Here is a 19,074-nt window from a genome sequence, read left to right on the forward strand (position 1 = left end):
GCCAGCATCTATAATCTGCAAGTAAAAATGAAGGACATCTTCCAGATGCAGTCTCTTAAGTAGCTAGGGAAGTCAGAGTGAAGCAAGCAATTCCTCCCACTTGCTCTGCTTAATGCCATCTCCAGATCTGCTTGGCAACTGTTCCCCACTCTTTCAGCTTGGACATGTCATACTCAAAGCTCATAGCCCCGGGTATCATGAGAAATTGAGACAAAAATACCTAAGTTACAGTTTTAAGTTTTGGAAAGTTCTCAGTCAATGAATGCAGGATTGTCAAGTGCAGTTTGCCCTTGAAAGTAAGATTAGTGACACAACTTAAATTAAGACAGTAATTCACACTAGGTCAAAACAAAGAAAAAGCTATATTCTTCTCTGGCAACAAGTTTGAACAAAAGTGCAATTCAGATCACCCTTGGACAAGCCACTTTGAAACAGTTTTTTCCCCCCCAGTTAGAATGCAATCTTCATTCCACTCAAATTATTTACTTTCTCACTTTAGCAGAAACTTAGAGGACTAGAAGAAAGGGATTTTTTGTTACTTTGAGACTTAGAGTCAAGTACATAATAGACACAGTGAAAAACACTCATGGATTACTGCATATATTGATGACTTGGCTGGAACTTATCATAAAAGTTAGGGCTACTGCATGTTTTCATTACGCTCAGAATTATTAGCCTCAGTCATGCGCCAAAGCACCGCAAAGAGCAAAGCCGTGCCAGGCTGCGGGGCTCAGCCGAGTTCAGCAGGGAGAGCGCGGAGGGAGGAAGGCAGGCCTGTCACTACCCTGGCGCACGCTGGGGCAGAAGTCTTTCCCCTGCACCCCGTTTTGCTGGTTTATCATCAAATCTGAAAGAACTGGCCCTGGCATCAGCAACCTATTCATTTCTGTATGCCGGGCTATTGTTTGATTTGTATGTGCAGATTTCCAGGGGTGACTTCTCAGCTATTGTCAAGGCCATTAGAAACTGTCTTTCTTCACTACAGTCTAGGTCTATTAGCATGGAAATACTTATAAATTCAGACAACCAAATCACATGGAGAGCTGGTTCCCAGCATGAGCTGTATTATTTCTGTTACCTCTTTACAAAAGAAGAAAAAAATCTTATTGCATCCTAGCTAGATCTGTACAAGGACTATTCTCTCTCTCTCTTCCTCATCTCTTTTCAAATGTATCCATCCATTTTTCATACATGAAGCTCACAGCTACAGACATAATTATTCAATACCCTTTTAAAGGACGCAGAAGAAAACAAGATTGCTTGACCATAACAAATTAAGGTAGGCTAGGGATAATTTAAGGCTATCCCTCTTCTGATATTCTGGCATTATCTGAAAGCTTGGAGAAAAAGCCTCCTAGAGAACACACTGCAGTACCTAATCTGCACCTGGGCAACTGCTACCTGGGCAATTGTCCCATTTCCATCTGGTCGCTCTCAGAATCTCTTTAATCCTAAAACAGATTATCCCCTATGAGATCGGGGGGATGCGGGGGCAGGGGAATCTCTGAAAAGTTGAATTCAGCAGGTTGCAAAACCACCTAGATATGATAAAAATCTTTGCTAGTACTCTTCCACTTTACAGTCCAGTGAGCATTATAGAAAACATACGTGTGCATACATGCGAAACCCTTAACTCAGTCCCTCTCCTACAGCCCTCACTAAAGGGCTGATTCTTCACTCAGCTAAAACAGAAAATACTAAATATCACTTATTTATTGTGGAGGACAAAACTGTCGCATATTCTCTCTTCTGTTCACCTACTCAACTGCCACAGAGAGGACTCCACTCTGAAGTTGGCGCCTAGGTGGCATTTCAAAGTGAAATTCATTAGCTTCATTGAAACCAAAGAAATTGCTTTGTTTCCATGCCAGCATAGCAGGGAAAATAATTAGGCATAAAGCCATAGAGGAAGAGCAGATAAACTATATTTGCATAGGTTAAGTCTGTACAGCAGACAGCTAGTAGCATCTCCTTGATCTGAGATACTCAGCTCCAGAGAAAGCTAGAGTAATCACTGCCTTATAAAAACATAAAAGGCGACTGGACTTCCCTATATCCAGAAGAATTTTCCTTGGCGCAAGGGAAACGCCCAGCTGCTGTGATTAGCGCCAGAGCCCTGGTGCCCTCTCACGGGAGGCAAAGCACAAGGGGAAGGCGCCACTCCAAGAACTGAACCGTTTCTTCAACGGCACGCACTGCTGCTGTGCAACATGGCCCGAAGCATTTCGACACTTTTTGATGAATAATTCAAATAGTTTAGAGGGAAAAATATTCAAGTTAGAGGACAGATTTTGCAGCACAAACTTGACTTGAGAATTTCAGATGACTCCTAGTACTGAGAGGCAGGTGCAGGATAACTATTAGGGTTAAAGAAATCAACTTCACAGTAGATTACGATGGCGCACCAAGAAATAGGACAACCTGAAAATGTTGGAAATCGCTATTCTGCCCTCACTGGATTGTATGTAATAGATTTTAAAGCATCTCTAAGCAGTACTAAATATCACCATTAGAAGCCTCAATAGGACAAAAGTCTCACATTTCAAAACACTCCAAAAACTAAAATATGGACCATAGTTTAACTGTACAGCGCTGTAAGAAATGTGTAAACAAAAAGTTTTTAAAAATTCATACTGAAGTACAAAAGGGCTTGTAGCAGTAGTATTATGCATTAACAACATCCTTGACCTTAACCATTTTAAACTTCAAGCCATTTATAAACTTGAAGCAAAGAGAGAACAGCCAATTTCTTTTTAGAACATGTTTTGAAGGACAGCAAAACACCGGCTGGCACAGGATATAATACCTGCCGGGCTAGCATGCTTTTCAACTGTGGCTGGATCCCAGCTCTGTCGTTCAGCTGTGAAGCACGAAGCAGGGAACAACACACCAACAAAGAAAGATGGAAGCAACCTTGTGCTATGCATTATATGCTATATATTATTCTCCTTTCTCAAAGTTTCAGCATTGGACTTGTGACATCCTCTCAAGTGTCCATCACTGCTTCCTTCCCATCATATCCTTATTGGTATTTGCATCCCCACCCACAAATTCAAGCATCCAACTTGAGTAGACAACTCATTGAGGTGTTTTCCTCAGGCAAGCATTTAGCACATGAGGGGAAAGCAGTCTGTTGCTTCACACTTACAGAACCTCCCCGACTAGCTCATCTAGGGAAAAGAATTTCAAACCACTACAAGCAAAGCTAATGATAGCCTAATGGGACCAGCATGCCGCTTAGAGCACAAATTTACTGAAGCAGTTGCAGCAGAACAGGCAAACCTGATCTTGAGTAGCACATATCCAAATAATCTTTTCGATTTAATTTAAAACAAAGACTTCTATACAGAAAATAACTGAGTTCCAAGAAAAATTTCAAAGTGACTTTTTTCAGATTTTTGGGACAAGTAACATTGATTTTTCCATTTGCATAATTATCTAGAAGATTGAACCTAAGTTCATCTGATTATATTAATTAAGAAGCAGCATGGTGTTTCAACATAAAAGTTCCCTAAAATTAGCTTAATTAGATAGCTAGAGATTTTCTGTGTTTTCAGTCTCCCTACCCTGCTTCTTTGCAGATCACGGCACATGAACTCTGTGTGGTGACAGCAGATTGCAATGCTTCTACAGCCCACAGACAGAGCACACCTCAAGCAGCTCCTGGGACCTATAGATCAAAAGGTGCAACAGAAAGCAGCACTGAGACTGTACTAAGCTGTCAGGAGGGTCTGACTTGTTCACAACAGTAAGGATACTACAGAAGTTAATAAAAAGCTATCTCCCTCCTCACCAACATACCTGTCTACCACATCCAGAGACATTAGCTCAACCCCAACAAATTAATTCAAATCCTTCCTTTTCTCTTGTACAAGTGCTCATGTTAGAAACGCATGTAAATGACAAGTTTTAAAGAGGAGAGCTAGAGAAGCTGTCCACAAAATAGGAACTAAAATGAGTGAGGAAAAAGCTGATATACTTTCTCATCTATGAAGATTTTGCACATTACAGTTATAACATCAGTGAACTTGTCCTATTACACCAGAGCCTCACATAGCACTAACAGGTGAAGATCTACTGGCTGAAGTCAAACTGACCTAGTTCAAAACCCAGTCAAGGTTCGATTGCATTTTTGTCCCCATGACGCTTTGCGAGCTTAAGTCTCTTGCATGATGGTGCTCAAAACAAGATGGAGAGCATCAGTCTATCCCTGATAATCTGGAAAACAATAAAAAGTAAAGAGATATTTGAAAATTTTGTCAGAATCCATGGCAAATTAAGTCCCTTTGTTAAAAATCTGCTATTGCTAGTAACACCACCATTTGATTGAACAAGCAGTCTTCATCTGGTACAACACCTCACTGTCACAACAGCACATTTCCTCCAAAGTATATCAGTACAACCACCATATAAAACACTGAAAGCAATCCAGGAGTCATCCTTTCAGTTTAACCTCTATTTTGTTCTTCTATAGAAAGTAAATCAAGTAGATACAATTTTCCTTTCCAAATTGCTTTAATTACAAAAATAAAAAAATAGTTTTTCCTGTGTTCATAGAAAACTGCCCATTGTCTTTATTGGGTTTTCTTCCCATCTATACATTCATTTCCATCCATCAAATCATAAACTGCATACTGATGACCAAAGATCAGTTACTTGCTTCTGTTTGTCAGTGATAAAGTCGCTGTCTAAAACCAGGCACTTCAGAGCAAACACACACCTACTATTCATGGTCACACCAGAGCATCAATTCCGTTTCTCACAGCAGATTCCCAAATCACTTTGTAGATCAAGTTAGACAACCAAGACTAAAATCAGTCCAAGCAATTTGAGGAGACCTAAAGCCTTCAAATGACTATCTGAAGCTGTTGCCAAGTTTTCTATATTGCAGACAAGTAACACTTCCAAGGTGGCAGATCCTGCCTGTATTAGAACCTGACAGTGATGGGGCAGGGGCAAACCTGCAAAATAATGAAGACTTAAGACAAAATACAACATCTTAAAAGGCAACATAAAGGACAGTTGGGTAACAACAACATGCAGCAGCATTTCCTCATTCATTAACCTCACACACAAATTCTAGTCAGAGAGTATTTGGGGGGGGGGGGGGAGGGGCGAGGGATTTCTTCTGCAAGAAACAGGGCATTTGGGGAAGTCTCAGCTTGCTACCTGCCCAGCCAGCTGGGGCTGCGTAATGTCTCACCATGGTCCAGCACTGCCAACCTGCAGTCCTGGAGCCCCATGACATTTTTTCCTCTTACTTTCCATTTATTTTGCATTTAAATTCATGTTCACTGCACCAAAGGCATCCTTTAAACATGTAAATTCTTACAGCAGATCAATTAATTGCTTTCGATACATGTTTCTGTGCATATGCTATTTTCAAAACCAATTTGTTATTTTAACAAGTATTTATGTGACTATTGAGTTGCACCACAGTGTTTCTAATCTGCTGAAAAGAAAAATATCTATTTACAGTATTTCTAAGTGTACTGGAAGAGCACGGATCAAGACAAGGAAACTCCTGCTGCAGTCCAGGCACAAGCTCTGGGGAGCAGGACAAGTCAGGCTCGATGTAAACTGTGAAAAACAGGTTAACACAGAGCCTTCGCCTAACTGCCAGATGGCTATCAGGCAGCCCGCCCGGTTCAGCACAAGGGTGCCAGGGGCAGCACACACCGAGGGGCAGCCCCCCACGCCGGCCCGGCCCTGTCCGGCTGCAGAAACGCACACAGTTGCACATGCCGCCCCCCAACCCAGGACAGGCACAAAGTTGCCTCTCTCCCAGGTATCAGAAGCCAGACAACGCTCCTCCTGCCACTGCCTGCTTGGCTTATTAGCCCCTGCCCCAAAACACCTTTTAGGTAACACTTCTCAAACTTCTAATTATTGGACTAATTGAGCAAGATGGGCAAGCCCTGATAGCAGACACATCATTTAATTCTTGGTTTGGAGTGCCAAAAAAGCCGCCCCTCCTCTCTGCAACCCTTGCCTTCTCCTCAGCAGCAGTTCGCCGCTATAGCTCCCTGCTACTACACTCAGGCAGCTTCTGCGAGTGAAGTGATTACTCACAGCGGTGACAAGCACAACGCAACTGCATTTGCGCAGGAGAAAACTTAAGCACCTTGAATTTGGTGCCTAATGTGAAGAGCAATTTAACACAGTGCTGTCATTTGTTTTGACATAGCAATAGCTTTAAATAGTTTTTGACCAACAAGTTTCCTTTACTAAAAATTAAATTTAGGAGCCCACTAAATTTGAAGTCCATCAACCTTTCAGTTATTATTAAGAAGTGCAGATTTAGATCTATAACCCATATTTAAATGAAAGTACTTTAGAGAGCTCTCTGTCAGTAAGTCACTAAAAGAATTTGCTGTGACTTATATTAAGCTCACTGCCAATGCACTTATAATTCTTTTAGCATGAAGAAAAACTGCAGTAGTCTTGCAGCTGTAGCCCAATACATCTTCAATTCCAAGTTTCATTAAAATGCTGTACTTCAGAGGTGAAAACTGGTTGGCATGTTAAGGTACAGCATGGATTTAGTTGCTTTACTGAAAAATAATTAGGCTCAAAAGGTTAAATGGGTGTTAATTTGGGTGCAGTTTCTTAAAATTTGATTTAGGATGCACACAGTATTCCCTATTGCATGCTGAATGATGAGTGGGCGTTTAAGTCATACAATCCCTTGAACAACTAAGCTCTATAGTAGATGGAAAAGCAATAGCAGTTTGTTAACTGAGCTACTTTTTTAATATATGTTTTCCATCCTTACAATGTTCTTTCCAACATACTTACAAATATTCCCTACATATAGTAAATATATAGTAGATTAATAACTAAAATAACAAACTAATTCTTGCCTCATGATAATTATTATTTTTGTCTTGATTAATAGTGAGGGATAATTATAGCACGTAAGAGTCATGAAGCATGTCAAGTTTAATGACTTTAAAATGTGATATGTGCCTAACAACATACTGAGACTATGCAGAATCTGAAACACACCACATGAAAAAAGCCAGTACAGAGGGCAGAAAATAAGAGCTCAGGGGAAAATAAAACTAGGAGGCAGGTGGAGAACTATGGTCTCCCCACAAAATTGGAAGAAAGGGGAAGGAAAGCTCAAGGAACAGGGAGAGTGAGCCAGCTGAAACACATGCGCGAGCGCACACACACACACACACACACACACACACACACACACAGAGAGAGAGAGAGAAACCTGGAGGAAATAAAAAGACTCAACTGAATGAAAACATTCCAACTCCAAGAGGAGGCAAAAAGATTAATAAAAGAACAACTGAAACAGATAATATCCCTACCAGAATTTGATGAGAAGGGAGCCCAAGGAAAAACAGCTTACCATATATCAGGGTGGAAGAAACCATTTTAAAGCATTCAGGGAACACCAGCCAAGCGCAGCACACGTTGCCAAGTGCTGACCACCTAAAGGGCTCGTACACTTGCAGCTCTGACTTATGCCTTGCACACAGGAGCCTTGAACCATGACACCTCATCAGCCTCTCTCCCTCTGTCTTTTTAATGAAAGCAAGTCCATACACAGCAAAATGCATTTCCAGCTCTCATTTATAGGAAGCAGGAAGAAAATGAGACACAAAGACAGGCAATGCCTGCTTGAGAGCTGAAAGAGCCTTAAATGGTTTTTTTTTGTTGTTTGTTTGTTTGTTTGTTTTTTGAAAGGAGCAACCTAAAGAATGAATGCAACAATGAAGCTTGAATTACAGCAGCCATTGCTCTGAAGGTCCCATGCACAAGCTCTGGAGAACAGGATGAAACCAGCACAGAGAATATGACCCATCCATCAAATTGGACCAAACTCAGCTGTAATTTCCTCAGTTCCTCAAGAATGGAAGGTCACTCACTTCTACCAAAAAAAACCCGTATGCAGAGGGCAACGCTGCTACAAGAGTCAGCAGGCTGCCCTGCTGTTGGCAGCTGAAAAGAGCCACAAAAGGTAAAGTATGTTCTGTGCATGGTGAAAAAGCATTCTTCAAGGCCTAATTCCACGTCCACTCAAATTCCATCTCAGCAAGAGAAGAATCCATAAACAGGACTCAGACATTATATATTTCCTGTTTTATTCACCACCTTTAAAGTTGCTGTTTCTCTGGTTGCCCTTGTTCACTGAATCTTGCTAATCTTGTTAGCCTATGTTTCACATCAGCCAACATTTATTCCACCCACAAGACAAAATATTTTCTAAGACATCCAAGAGGCTTGATTGTTGGAGCATGATTTAACAGTACATTCATCTCCCATTTGGGTATCTCAGCCACTGAAGGAGAGCTTTCTCAAATTGCTCTTACTGTGACAAGCTCTTGGTATTGTCTTATCAAAAAGTCTTGGAACAAGAACCATGTTACTTATTCTGTTGTTATACTTTGCTATCACAACTCACTGAAAATCAGTTTGCGCCATTCACCAGAGCCTATAACTAACAAGGAACAACATAAAGAGAACAAGGTGATTTCAAGATGTTAAGTCAAGTTAGTGCTTCCTGAGGTCTGCCAAACACAAATAAAAATTGAACACCTATTACATTTCCATAACTAATCCACAATCCATGTCTGCGCAGAGACAAGTATCAGAAAAGTGACTTGGATTAGTATTGTAACCATCAAACTTAAGCAATTTGAAAGCAGTTATGTTCTATGTTACATTTGTTCCTTCTTCCTAAAGAAGACAGACTACCTTGCCAACAGTAGATTGCAATGCAAGATCTTCTTCCAAGCCAGTAAGTGAGATTAAGTAGTATTTTCAGTGATCTCATAAGTCTTCCCTCAAAAAGAGCCTCAAAAGGCAAAACCCCCCCACATAATTTACCACTCATGCCATTAATATGCCTAAACACTTTTCCCAAGGATTTGTAAGTATTCCTGTGAGATGTTTCTAGTTTACCCCAGCCAAGGATATCATGTATCTAGCCTCAGACACAAAAGAGACACCTTTTTAATAATTTCAGTATTCATATTCTTCTGGCTTATTTTGATTAGCCATCTTTCTCATTTATCCTTGATATACTCAAGGTAATAAAGCACACTGCATTTTATCTTCCTGTTCAGTGCATATTTTTAATCTTAATACATATATTCAGCACATTCTCCATTTTCCACTGCTTAATAATTTAGTCTTATCCTTGAAGAAATAACCCCAGTTCAGTCATTTTATCAGTTTTATGACATTTGAAAATAAATGTTTTAATGGTGTGGAAAACTGCCTTTCATGCAGCTAATCCACTCTATAATTCTAACATGTTTTGTACTATTTGGACACTTTTCCCCTGGAGAGAACATTTAACACAATTTGCATAGAGTACATGCACATCTCACCCATCTAAGAAATCAATGTAACACCTACACTACAACGCTGAGCTGAAGTTTGAATTATCTTGTCTCAAGCATTGTGCATGTTAAGGGTAAAACCCTAAACACCCTAAGCCCAAAGAGCTCTCAGTAAAGCCAAAGTGAATGACATATAGGGAATAGTTTACAGAGCCTTAAACGTATCTGTCTGTCTGTCATTTATCATCACTGGTAGACAAATACAAAGTCACGCACGAAGAACTTATTGCTGACATCCAGTTATTAAATACAAGCAATACATCTCCCTTGAAACAGAATTTTAACTAATAATGTGAGATGGACTGTACTACAAAACTTTCATCTTAAATCAGAGACAAGGAAACACAATGGCACATTAATATACATCTAAACCAAGAAATTTAAAGTGGCAAAAAAGGACAAGATACCCAGAAGCATGGCTCACATTCATCTGTAACAATATGAAGGAACACTATTTTCAGCATCGTGCACTATTATGAATAAAGCTCATGAGATATATTTACCAAATGTGTATCTCATTTAGCTCTGTATTTTGGAAGGTATCACTAACACATATAATATTCCTTTTAAAATTTCACAAAAAAGAAGAAAATTAATACTGATTGCTATATAAAGATGCCAAAATTATGTCTTTGGAGAGGCTCTACTCCAACTGTCCATTAAATGTATTTAATGGAACTAAAATTGGATAATACAAAATTTGTCTAATCTACATTAACTTTTAATTAGAACATAATACATGCTTTTGTATAATATAGCCTACCAAGCACTCAATATTATGGAATTCCAAAAATATTCTTTACATAAGAAATAAAAAATACTTGTGATTCTTTCTTGAAGAAAGAATTCTTAGACAAAGTATTTCAAAAGATATTTTTTGAAAGAATATTCAGCTACTACAGTAAAATTTCTCTTTTCTGAGTCTACAGACTTTTGAATCTCATTCTACCCATTTTCAGCCCATAACAGTTTTACCAATTACAAGGAAGTTTCTGAAAATTGTTCCTGGCATTCAAGGGCATCTATGTCTGTCTTTGCTGAGAATCTTAGAGAACTTAAGGAGATTTACTGAGGCACGTGCTCTGGAGCATAAACTGGAGTCCTGTTGTAGGAAACTCAATTTAATTGTTTAATTTCAAAATAAGAAAAAGTCAATTTACAAGGCTAGATAGTATTCGATAAACCATACTCCACGTAGAGCTTCTGCCAGTCAAACTGTAGCGTGAATGAGGCTGGGGAATGGTGTGAAGAAGGGGCAAACACTCCTCCTTTTTTCACCCTTTTGTCACCAGCCCCTCTCCCACCTCCTCACCTGCACAAGGTGTATGACACAGGCAGCCCCTCATTCGAGGCTTCAGCAAGGGAGGAGGAGACAGCTGCCCAGACCTGGGCACCATCACACCTTGGCCTCAGAGCCTTGTATCTGAGGGAGTCAACCAGCCAAAGACAGTCTGAGGAATTTGCATTGCAACAACGTAAAATACCAGTAGGTTAAAACCAGAAGCTCAAGACAATAGGAACAAAGGAAGAGGGATGGGAAGAAGCAAGACTGCTTAATAATAAATTTTAATGATAAATAAATCTGGACTTGCGTCATGCAATTTTAGATACAAATGTAATACATAGTCTCAAGCACAGGTAGTTACGGAGTAATTCTACTTGACAAAACTGCATATGGGAAAAATAGTGTTGATGAGAGGATTAACATTAAAAAGTATTTTAGTTAGTTATGGCCAAGCTGTGACTCCTGATTCTTCCAGCTGAATGTATTGATTCATGAAGGATCCATGAAGGACTGAACCGTCTAATGTAATTTAAAACTAATTACTACATCACATTTAACACCATTTTGCCAGTATTGTAATCCCACACCTTAGACAGTCCCAGCTATCACTAATGAAGAACTACTACTAACAAGAGTTTTCTCCATTCATCTAGCCCTTGAAGGAAGATGCCAAGCTAGGAAACGGACCGTCACAACCAAGACACTTTTTCCACCCTTCTAGGCAATTGGCAGAAAGAGAAAACACAGGAGAACAAAGACTGCAGCATTAGAGCATCAGACCACAGCAGTTTCTTGATCGTTTATGCAGGTACTAAAGGACTGAGCAACCCTTCACCTCACCACTATCCCTTAAATGGGAATTCTAGGGCAAATGCCTCTATTATGCACGTTATTATTCATCCCACTATTGTCATAACAGCAAGTAAATGTTTTATCCTTGTGACAAGAAAATAGATTTTAAGATTATTAAAAAAACTGCATCTAATCTCACTGAGATTTTCATCTAAGTTTCCAACAGCACGTCTTCTCTGAGAACTTGCATCTCAGGAGCACAATTCATTCACACTCCCGTACCAACGCACTGAGCTAAGCCTGACAGCAGTATAGCGAGCTCTTCCCTGGACTTGCAATGGATGTCATGAACCTGGTCTGAAACTCTGCTTTTATAGTTAAATAAAGGGTCAGAACACAGGAGAACCTGCCTCAGAACTCCCAGAGGCCACACAAGCCAAGCACAGTTATTATTTTGATCTGAAGACCCACAGAATAATGCTGACAGCTCCTAGTATAAGCAAGTTCATTCTTTAGCAGTGGAATTACACTTCTGTCACTATTTAGAGTTAATTTCTGTATGAAAAGTAGCAGAAGGTCAATTAAGAAATTAGCAACTATAAATGAAAAGAAAAAGGGGAGGGAGGAGGGCTTTTACCTTGCTTGCAATGTTCACCAAAATATATATTACTGTCAGTTTTACAGAGCTCAAGGTTTGTTCTCCTTAAAATAAATAAATGAGTAATAAAGAAAAACACTTCTGGAATTAACACACTAATTTTTCTTCCAAAGTAGTCAGTTATTTTCACATATACCCTTCCATTTTTGTCATGACCAACTACAATGAGTAGCCGATTAATTTATTGTTCGGTGATATTTTAATGAAAATTGAAACATTACATCTGTCCCATTTGTTTGGTTTAATCTGTGTGTCTTTACGACCACAAACATAGTCAGCAGCAGTGCAGAGCTCTGGCAAGCTCTAGCCACAGCCCAGGGCTTATAGCATACGGTCTTGAAGGTGGCCCGCCGGGGGCCCTGCCCAGGGCCAGCAGTGCCTACAGCTTCCCGAGCTCACCGCCCCACAGCAGGCAGGAATGGGGAGAGCTGCTCAGGGGAGAAAGAAAAAGGAGAGGAAAAAAAAAAAAAATCCTATACCACACAACCCTGAGCCCTTCCCAAAGAAATTCAAATTTTTTCCTTCTGTTACTGGTTGATTGAAAATTACATGTTGACTCCAGTCTTACAGAAGATTTCGCCCTCTGTAAAAATTCTACCCCTTACCTGCCCCCTTGGTAAGTGTTGCCTTACCTACTGGATTAGGAAAGGTTACTATTTCTGGGCAGAAAAACAGGTTCACTTCTCTGGTTTCGGTCTTCTCTTCTTTTTTTTTTTTTTTTTTTTTTGAATTTGAAGTGGAAAAGGTCATTCACAACACAGAATGCAAGCGATATTAATGCAAGGGAATAAATCAAAAGGGGAACACCTGACTTTGAACATTTCTAAAGCTTAATTTATTTTAAACCACTGCCAGAAAATAGCAATTTTTCCCCTTGACATTATTCTCCGATTCATACTTAAGCACGTCTTTTATAATTCTGAAAGGCATAACAGTCAGCGATATATCAAAACGAAAGCTGCAGTTTCAGATATTCCATTTCCCTATTTTACAAGCTACGGTAATATTACTTAACAAGCAAGGGCTGGCTTCCTTCAACAGTCTTCTATTCACTTCAGAGAGAAAGAATATATATTCCTTTACAAGCAGAACATTTGAATATTTACAGTTTTGGACCTCCTGCATGACTGGAAAGAAAGAAGGCAGCAATATTTTAAAACAATACTTCATCAAGGAGACATTTTACACTGTGCAGCATTTCACAGGCTGTTCTAAGGAGGAAAAAACTGTACTCTTAAAAGCAATAAGTATTTAGAGATTCCCCTGGGGAAAACTTTAAACAAAGACCATACACAAGACTTGAGAGCAGGCATTTTTTTCCCCCCAAGTGTGTATCTCTAAAAATCACTTCCAATTTTGATGGAATATACTCATTTTAAAAAGGCATATTTTTATTACACTTTAAAAGTAAAAGGCAACATTTTAACTTCCCCATCGGAACGGGAAGAGATGTTAAAAGTCAAATTTAGAGATCTTAAACTATGACACCATCAAGATCACCTCGTTCCATCAAAAGAGTATTTTGCTGTTGTCAGCAAGTTTCCAGATATATCTTCAGGACTGTCCTAGAAGACAGCAGTCATGATTTAGGTAACTGTGCAGCATCCAGCACCAGAAAAAGCCTATAACCTCTCTCAGGGATGGAAATTGCTTGCTGACAAGAAGCAATGAGGGCACGGGTAGAATAACAGCCTTGACGGAGCACAGCACACAGGTCTGTGCAAAGCTGCCTTCTCTCTGGTGACTTTTTTCTCCTTTTCCATGAGAAGTAGGGGGACACTGGATGGGACAGGAGACCCATGAAGCTATAAACCCGTTACAGTAGGGTCATCCAGACAATCCCGATAAGCAGCAAGGGATGAAGCGGAGACCAGAGGGCAGCTCCTAGAAGCTCACGGACACGGTCAGCATTTCTAGAACACAGCAGCTCACTCCTGTTGATAACTTCTTTTACCCTCTGAAGGTCACGTAAGAACCATGCTGCTTTATGAATAAGTGGCAAGTCCCTGCTTTCAGGCGACATTTTTCTTTCACTGGGAAGCCCCCAGTGAAGAACAGTCTCACATTCTTTCAGGCTTTGGAAGATGACAGAAATGTCAGCACTAGCAGGTCAGACGTATTTCCAGTACCAAGCAGAAAGAAATAAAAGACATTTCTCTTCCAGGAGTTGTCTGAGCTAACTGTTTTAAAATACATAAATAGTGATGTAGAGGCTAAAAGCAGAGATATAGTTTGCAGATTTAGACAAGAGATTTGCATCTGCTACAGATTTTGAAGAAAACCAGAAGAATCAGAGTCTTCAAGGTAAAAGAAGGTGAAAGTTTGTCCTGGCTCAGGCAGGCTTTCCTGTCAGTTCTCAAAAATCAAGGCAAGTAGCACACTGTGCCCACAACGTTCCTGGTGCCACTTACACTGCTTAAACTGCAGCTGGTTTTCATCTTCATTCACACTGCTGAACTGAAAAATAACCGTCTACTGGAGGAACAAGGACGCATTAAGGAACTGGGTGCGAAAACACCTCCTGCCTCTTTACCCCTTCTGTCCCTTCCCTCCCCCCTGCTAAAATCAGTAACAGAGTGGGTGATTCTCCTACAAGGAACAAACTTTCTCTTGACAACAAAATCATTTAGAACATCTTAGGTGCAAAGTTACTTATGCAAGCAACATATGACCCTGATGCATCACAGAAAAGCAGTCAGACTAAAACTATCAATCAGGACAGCATCCCCAGTACACTGCGATTGAAATACACCTTCACGGGACAGACGCGCAGTTTGGGTGCTTACCTCCAAATTCTAACAGCTTCACTAGACTTCACAGACCTAAAATATAAGTCATGGAAAACCAGCCCTGCACTGATGTTTTGGAATTCTCCTACACAAGCTTTTTAAGGCTTTACCTTATATCAATGTATGTAACAGCCTAGACCAATGAACCAGATTGATCTGCAGATCTGTCTGTATCTTCAGGTCAAGGTAAACCTGTTCAGATGAAATAAAGCTTTTGTGTTCAGTCTTGGACAAATACATGTTTTAATCTAAATTCAGATAAGGATTTTGGATTTTTCTTTTTGCCAGTTCTGGCACTGATGGCTTACCAAGAGAGTTCACATTAGGGTTTTTTGGACAACATAAGACACTCACACATTTGCTTTTATAAGTACGCACAATTATTTTAATTGTTGTCTACTAGGACTGAAAAATCTTTATTCTCTTATCTTAGGAAAGAAACTATTGTTCTGTTATTTGTAGTAGATTTATCTGAACAGTTTACCCTTTCTCCCCCCTCCCCAAGAACCCATGAAGAGACAAATATAATTATTTTTGTAAAATAAAGAGCAGCAGCTCGGCATCAACTTTAAGTGAATTTAGTTATGGTGAAGGGGTCTACAAGTGTACAAAGCATGAGAGCACATCAATCTGAAACTCAAAAGAAAAAAGTCTGCTGTATCAGGGAACAGGGATATGAACTGCATTGCCCAGTGCAGGGGAAAGACTATCAGAGAAGCCCACAAGCTCTGACTGCAGACACGGGGTCTATGGCATGAAGGGGATCTGCCTAAGAAGAACAGCTAGCAAATCAGAGGAGAACTGTGCATGAAGATTTTTGCTCTACCATTGAGTCACATGGACACTAAAACATACTGTGACAGTTGGCTAATAAGTCTTCTCTTGGGTTTGGGGGAGGGAGACAGGCCCACTGTCTGGGGCTTGGGCAGAGGGGAGGGGGACAGGAAACCACCACCAGGCAAAAGTTGTATTCTTTAAGAAGCAAGAGGTAAGGGCAGATGTTCTATCTGCCAGATACAACCTACCATACCTACTTGTACCACCTTTTCAAAGAATAACCCTTCCTTCTCTGCAGAGGGTAGTTTAACCAAAGTCATGTTTATTTCAGAACTAAACAACATGTCAAAAGTAAAGAAAAATATATATAGCTTCTCCCTGGACCACAGACTGCATAAATTTTCTAGAAGCAGCTATCAGGCTTCCTTACAAAGGTCATACTTCAGTGGTATTTAAACCCTCTGATTATTATTAATAGCCTGTGACTTAGCCCATGGTGCCTCTTCTCCAACGTACAGCATTAACACATGGCACCGTGCAGGATACGGCTACGCAGCAGTCCAGGTGCATAGCTCAGGGCTTTCAGCAAAGTAACATTTTTCCCCACAGCAGCAGCGCACACAGGCTTGCCCAGGACCCCGGGTGAGCACTCGGTACTGAAGATGGGGCTGCCACGGCTATCCCATTAGCAAGCCAGCTAGCTCCACCTATTTCAGTCGGCAAGTCTGCAAACCTGCTTTCAGACTGCAGCGGGAGCACAGCAGCATGGTCCTCCTTGAGGTTCTCACTGCCTCTCAGATTTACTCCCACCCTACGCAGACACCCGTTTCCCCACTCCGAATTATTCAACGTGTCAAATAGTTCTTCAACAAGTGTTTAGTGTTAGCACATTTAAAAACATACTCTTTTCCCCTCAATTCACATCTTCTTGAGTAGCTTGGATAAACACCTAGGTTTTAATCGTGTCTGTTCAAGTGTTAATTACTTTTTCACCACAGGAATTCTGTCTATGTCCTAATTAGCCAGCACAGGTCTCAACCTTACAATTGCTTCAAGAAAATTAATAACAATTATAAATTATAGACTGCAGAATTTTTTCACATGCAAGTTAGCCAATATGATGAGGAACAAGTGCAGTACAGCTCATTTCAACCAGCACCAGAAAAAGTCCCAAATCCTGACTTTTTAAACACCATCACACTGTGATCACTACTGACTGCAAATAGAGATTCCAAAACAAAGCAAGCAGCAATCTCTAGAAGCCATTATAATAAATAAACTGGATCTTAAAAGGGTTCAGCAAGATGTGCAGGAAGAAGTACTATTTTAAAGATACAGTAGGAAGACTAGACCTTCATGTATGTCCACATCATTGGGGTCAGCTCCAGCTCAGGAAAGAATGACTGGTGGAAAAACAAGGAATATAAGTGCTTCCATGAGCTTGACAAAAGTTGCTATATCCATTAAACAGAAACACACGAGAAGTCTGAAATATTCTAAACAATAACTTGACTTCTGGGAGCTGCCAAATGTCCAGCATTCCAGACATATATCCTAGCTTCTTAAAGGCTATATAAAACTTCCCAAAGGAAGAAAAGAAAAAGTCAGGGTGGAGGCATGGGAAAGAGGGAAGGACACATCCAGAAAAAACAATACAATCCAAATGCTTCCTCCTCCCCTTTTCAATCCCTCTCTTCAAACACTTTCACATAAAAGTGAAATTATTTACACAAAACATAAAACAATTTAAATAAGAACCATAATGACAGAGTAATGGCCAAGGCTTGCTTCTCAAAATCAGAAAAATCAGCAAAACTGATCATATATTCTATCTATAATTCTCTAAAAACCCCTTCTAAAATGTGAAGCATGCTGGCCTCTTACTGAAATTCATAAGGCGCCTGGTCTACATGGAGATCAATCCCCAACATGTCCTATGAGGGCTATTAGGTGTGCTATTTAGGGCTATTTAACCTCCCTACTTATCTGAGAGATATTCATAAAAATCAAAGACTGCATCAGTTAAAAGCAGTTCCACCTCCTGACTGTGAAGTGATGGTATGTTCCTGACTATATGAGAAGATGGGGATTTAAAAAAAAAAAAAAAAAAAAAAAAAAAAGAAAAAAGAAAAAAAAAGAAAAAAATGAATTGTTACCCCTTCCTCTCAACTTTTATAGCCCCATCAACAAGCAGCTATCATCAAAATAACTTCCAGAAAAAAAAGGAGACATAGCAAACAGCTGCAGATTCTCCATAATCACTGGCAAATCCGCTCAGCAAAGCAGGAGTGCTGCACCCATAATCCCCACTCCAGTGAACTCCGACTACCTGATGCTGCTAGGACGTGGGGGCTTGTCACTCAGGTGCCATGCTCTGGGGGTATCTGCAATGCACTTAACAGAAATAGAATTAATTGTCATCCTTTAAAGAGTTGATCTATTCGCATTAGCGACTAAGGCTGTGATAAAAAGGAGACATAGTTGGCAATGCTGAAGCTTATCTTCTCTCACAGGAATACTTCAGAACATTCTTGAATTAGGAAAGCTTTTACACCCTTCTAAAACAGCACAGACATCCATTTGTTTCACATGCCTCTGTGCTTCACATCAGTTGTGTTCTTTACAAATATTGCTCTAAAGAAAAGTCAACGGCAAAAGTCTATGGACATGTATCAAACGGACTTTTCAATAAACCAAGATCAGCTAAGGTCAGAGAACCTGAGGAAGCCAAGAACAAACAAAAGCCCAGATGCACATGATTTTTTAAAAACAAAACAAAAAAACCCCACAGACCCCACAAACCCCAAGGTGCTAGTTGGAATTATTGCGAGTTCAAGGGAAAATTAACTCCTCCAAATCTAGCAACTCTTTTTAAGGCATCAGATCTGCCATCACTTCCTTCTTTCTAGGAGGGAAATATAGAGTATGCATGATCTCACCTACAGATTTCCCCCTCCGTCAACAGGTTTTAAGCTTCAGCAAGTTTTGAATAGAGATAACTTTTTCAGGTTGAAAGTGTTTAATCTGCTCTAAAAACTAAACTAAAGTTAGGGTAATATCGTGACCCACTCAATAATTTGCTGTGAGAAGCATTGCCAGAGTCCTACATGCAGACATATTGTACCAGATCTCAAATCTTTCTAGGACAAAACTCTCCTTTTCCAGGCAAATAAGTAAAAATTATAATACAGAATAAGATGAAAAAGTTGGAAAACATTGATGGGAAGGTAAAGAGGTAACATTTTGTAGAGGAAGTCACACATGACAAATTTGTCTTAAACTGGAGAGCCACTGCAGCAGCAAGCAAGCTAGGAAGGGGAGGCAGAAAAGAAAAAAAGGAAAAAAAGAAAACCTAGTTAGGATCACCTGGGATGCAATTCAAAAGAGCAGCATTCTGATGTGTGTGTA

General features: G+C 40.0%; 1 protein-coding gene across 13 annotated transcripts in view; it reads right to left on the minus strand.

Annotated features, from left to right (window-relative positions):
* The window catches only part of INPP4B (inositol polyphosphate-4-phosphatase type II B), a 400,661-nt gene that overhangs the window by 261,957 nt on the left and 119,630 nt on the right, over positions 1-19,074 (minus strand). The window contains exon 1 of one of the 13 annotated variants that reach the window (XM_026106128.2): positions 4,098-4,206. The exons of the other annotated variants lie outside the window; for them this stretch is intronic. The gene's annotated coding sequence lies outside the window, so the exon portion shown is untranslated. Of the gene's footprint in view, positions 1-4,097; positions 4,207-19,074 lie in introns of those variants that run through there. 13 annotated transcript variants of the gene reach the window in all.

The sequence above is a fragment of the Dromaius novaehollandiae genome, chromosome 4 (genome assembly GCF_036370855.1).
Source record: "Dromaius novaehollandiae isolate bDroNov1 chromosome 4, bDroNov1.hap1, whole genome shotgun sequence".
NCBI classification, from domain to species: domain Eukaryota; kingdom Metazoa; phylum Chordata; class Aves; order Casuariiformes; family Dromaiidae; genus Dromaius; species Dromaius novaehollandiae.